Here is a 4,887-nt window from a genome sequence, read left to right on the forward strand (position 1 = left end):
TTAGTTGTTTTGAAGTTCCTCGGAATTTAAAATTCTTGAAAAAAGAAAAGTTTCAATTGCGTCCCCATAGTTTCAGGACGGGCACACTTTCTGCCCTAAGACGTAAAATGACTCGATTGTGTCTATGTGTTCTCATGGCGTGTCAGTTTTAGTCCCTCCTATTAATGATGTTAGTTTGAGAGACAACATAGACTTTTCACCTTGTATATCTCCTCTCCCTCTCCACCGTCACAACCGCTAGCCATTCCCTAAAACAACTTGGTAACCAGAACCATTATGCACCATCTCCACCATGCCTGTCATCATCACCACAGAACTAGCTGGCCCGCACTCGTACCTAGGGATGACCAAATGGTACCAGGTACTGGTGCGACACCGGTTCCGCTATTTTACCGAATTTTGCCTTCAATACCGGTACCGTTCCAAACATTTTCGCTACCCGTTTTTTCGAACTTCAGTACTGTTACTCTCGATACTGGTACCATGTTCATCTTAGTCGTACTTTCGTCTCCATTCTAGGTTACCCAATTTTGATCACCGGAAACACCACAGGGCCGCCGTAGCCCATGTTTTTTTTTTTGTTTTGGCAAAAAAAAATAATATTTCAATGCCTGCAACTCCTCACCATTGACATCCCTTTACCCACAAATAGTCGGACGCACACCTTATATCCCTCCCATGCTCTATACAATCGTAACCAGCCCCGCCGCCTTCATTTTCGTTTTTCCAGTGACCTTGAAATCACGTTTACCGGCTTCTTCCTCCGCAAAATGAATCAACTTGCACCGACAGTAGCCGTATGCACTTATCATCCTTCGTCGACCATCAAATCATCCAATACTGATCGCCGTTGCCCTTGCACTTTCCAGTGTCCACCGTTCTCAGATATGTTTCTAACACTTTGTTTTGCAGATTAAGGTAACCGAACCAAAAGCTTTAATCTTATTTCGAGTTTTGTATATATGAACACAGGTAGAATCTTTTGTTGCTATGAAACTGGTGTATCAAGTCAGTTCACAAGATTTAAACTAATAAACCATAGAAATCAAAGCAAATCAAAATTAGAAAAATAACATCATAGAATTGCACAATACCGCTTGCTGGACTCAATAAACAATATGTTGGAAGTAAGCTTGAAAGTGCATTGATTAGATATAGTTTTTCCCGACGATAGACCAATGGAAGGCTGATGTTCTCTTTAGACGAATGGACGCAAACCGAATACCTCATAAACCACAAGGACTCAGTTAATACTTTATAAAGAGCATAAATGTCTTTCTGATTTTTCTTATGGAAAATAGACTAAGGGACTCAAAGTGAACCCGCCAGAAAACCACAAGAACTGAATCAGATCATTTTGCATTTGAGGAGCTTAACCCGAAACCACAGGGAGCGAAGAAGAATTCTCTCTTCTTGAAATTGAACCAAGTTAACTTTCTAGAAAAGAAAAGGATAAATAGAAAAGTCACGTACCCAACAAGACTAAACCAAATTAGTGTTAAAATTTAGAAGATGTTGCTCTTGCTATTTTGACTTAAACTTTATATTTCTCAACCAATTTTTTTTTACCTACTTAATCACCCACCCTGTTTCACCTTTTGTTCACTATAGTATTTAAACCCTTGATCTTACAGGAAGGGTCATTTTTCCTTCGCACGTGATACCACTAGCCTTTGTTTCACAACTTCACATTCCTTTATACACAGCACATTTTCAACACCATTGAAGAAACACTAAGTGACCCGGTACAGATTATAGATAATCTGGGGGTTAAGTAATGTTTCCCACGGATGAGGTCTAACTGAGAAGGCTGTTCTTCAGGAGACCTGCAAAACAAACACCGTAAGCTCGTCACTGAGAAGGGGGGAGTTCCTCCTTGTGACCACCCTCCGGCGTGAGAATCAGACTAGGTTGCTCTGAATATAAGTGTATATTAAGAGATTGCTAAATAACTGGATATCAGATGATCTTACCATTCCAAGATATTGGAGTATTTATAGCCGAAGGTAGGTTTCCTAGAAGGTACAGCCGGCTGAATAGTATTCCTGTTCAACCAACAGTGGACTATGCATAGGCCATACTGGTTGGTGGGTAGGTTACGGCCAACAGTAACAAAGTCGGCTGCACTATTCCACCAACTGTAGATTATGCACGTCCTACTTACTGTGGATTGTACGCAGGCCATGCTGGTTGGTGAATAGGTTACGGCCAACAGTAACACTATTCCACCAACTGTAGGCCGCGCATGCTCCTCAGTAAGGGTTGGTGAGTAGGCAGCGGCTAATAGTGACAAACAGTACTAGAGGGTGCTCCTCCTCGCCCTGTTGTCGATGAGCTGTCACCCTGTGATTGGCTCATGGGCTGTTCTGGTCAGATCGTCTGTCCTTTCCATACCTTGGTAGGTATGGTACAAAAGATCTTTCAGAATCAGACTGGCTCATTTAGGCGGGATTGTTCCCGCCTTGCTCATTCCTTCATGTGACTACTGAAGTAGCTAGTGTCTTGTGCGTGTAGCCCTGCTGTCTGCGGGTAGCCTTCCCTGATGGCTTGTATCCGCAACTGCGGGAACAGGCGGGGTACTTCACCATTGGGAGGCTTTCCCTGCGTGTTCAGCTTGTGTACTGCGCGTAAGATCCTATGAGCATGGTGGGTCCTGCGGGAGCAGATGGCCTTTGCGCAGACGTCCCTGTTCAAGGTGAGTCTTGCGGGACCAACTGATCTCTGCTGGGACCTACCTCTTCAAGTCCCCCCAGTCCGATGTTCTTCTCATGAATGTTTAATAAAGTGAGGTGAACTTTTGGACTAATGTCACTTGCAAAGGGGTTTTGAAAAGGGGTTTCTAGTTTTAAGGTTCTCCGTGGGGATTCTTCCCGCGGGTTTCCTAATGTCACTTGCAAAAATTCCCGATTTTTTTGCTTGATCTTTGGGTATGATGCGGGTAGGTATGTAACTTTCTCGCAAGTCAGGAGCGTTGAGTCTCACTTGTGTGGATTCTCCTTGAGGTTTTAGTGGTTTTGAACATAGTGATCAATTATGTTTAAACCACCAATTCCATCCTGGAGCCTCAAACAATGTATTTCTCGACGTTCCCGCTCTGCGGGGATGTTATTTCCGTTTCCACAAGCATTGCCCAGAAGATCCTTCCTGGTTTCAATTCCCTGCCGGGCGCTAGGTATGTTAAGGGTTTTGCCTTAACACTGTACCCGCGCTCGTCTTACGGTTACTTTACTTTCAAGGTACTCCTGGCGTCAATTCCCTGCGGGTGCTAGATACGTGAAGGGTTTTGCCTTAACACTGTATCCGCACCCGTCTTATAGTTACTTTGTTGCCGGGGTATTCTTGGCTTCAATTCCCTGCGGGTGCTAGGTATGTGGAAGGTTTTGCCTTAACACTGTACCCGCATCCGTCTTATGGTTACTTGGTTGCCAAGGTAAGGGGTATTTTCCCGCTTACCTTTGAATCTTTTTGAATTTTGAATTTTGAAATTCGAAAGGTTGGTGAGGATAAGAACAGTCCAAACATCTGAAACGTCGTGTGACGGTTTCTTCTGACTGTGTCAGGACGTGCAGGAAGTTATGGTGACGTGACAGAACATGGTCATTCCAGTTGCTTTTTCAGGCGCGTGGGCATGATTTTTCGGGCGCGTGGCCGCGAAATTACTGGCACACGTCCTTTCAGCAGCTGTTGCCAGCTTGCTTTTTGCCACGTGTCATAGTTTCATTGCACCCTTGATTTCTCTCTCATCCGCATTAAATTCACCGCATTAATTGCGATTACTATATAAAGGGGGAAAGGGTTATTTGCAATTCACACTTTTCACTCTTCTTCTTCTTCTTAGTGATTTCCGGCAAATACTCCCCTTTTTCAGGCAAGCATTTTCCCGAAATCACTCTTCTTTCTGCAATAATGTCCTCTCGTGATGCTGAAGCTATAGCTGACGACAGGGGTACTGCTGGTGAGTGCCAGTGTGCTCTGCCCGGCGATCAGTACCGGTATGTTGTCAGGAAGTTCATGCTCGATCATCTCGAGCCTGAGTTTCCTGAATCCCACCAGACCGTGTACGATGCCCCCAGTGGCAAGATCGGGGTTTATGCTGCATTTTTTGTCTATGGGAATCTTAGATTCCCATTGACAAAATTTGTTTACCGTGTCCTTGAGAGGCACGGTGTCCATTTGACCGAGCTGCACCCCATGGCGATCGCCAAGATTCGCCATTTTGAGTGGGTGTGCCGGATTTTGGGCATCGAGCCCCATGTGGACCGCCTGATGACCTTCTATACCTGGAGGTGCATCCAAGGGTGGTACACCCTGACGACCCGTATTAAGGGTCTGAAGATTTGCGACACCGAGCGCAGTCTTCGCGCGTGGAAGCAGGAATTCTTCTACATTTCTGCCCGCGCCATCCCCCTTGCCATGAAGTTTAAAAATGGCCAAGCGATACCGAGCCTTCACGCCCCCAACTACCAGGAGGCGGAATGGTTTTCGAAGATATCCCGGATCCAATCTCCGGTTTACCGGTTTGCGGAGTCCGGGATGGTCATGTTAGGGATGAGCCGGGTGTGGAAAGATGCATCTCTGGTTCCCATCCTTCTCGAATACGGTTTGAACTCTATTCCCTATGGTATGTCTTGTTTTTCTTTTTTGATACAAGTTTGTCTTCTAACTGTTTCTTTTTTTTTTTTTTTTTTTTTTTTTCAGAGGGAAATGATTTGGAGTCGCTTCTGTTTCCGCGGGAAGCCGACGGTCCCGCGCGGATGGGTACTCGTGCTTTGGACGAGGGCGAGTTGCCCATCCTGGAGCAAACAGCGGATCGGTTTGTGGAGGTCTATCCGCTGGGCCACGAGATCCTGAGCCAACGGCGGCTAGGTAAGGCGATATTCCTTCCTC

Source organism: Bidens hawaiensis, unplaced genomic scaffold, assembly GCF_021521415.1.
Source record: "Bidens hawaiensis isolate Kalapana, Puna unplaced genomic scaffold, B.hawaiensis_p1.1 tig00014774_1, whole genome shotgun sequence".
Taxonomy (NCBI): Eukaryota; Viridiplantae; Streptophyta; class Magnoliopsida; order Asterales; family Asteraceae; genus Bidens; species Bidens hawaiensis.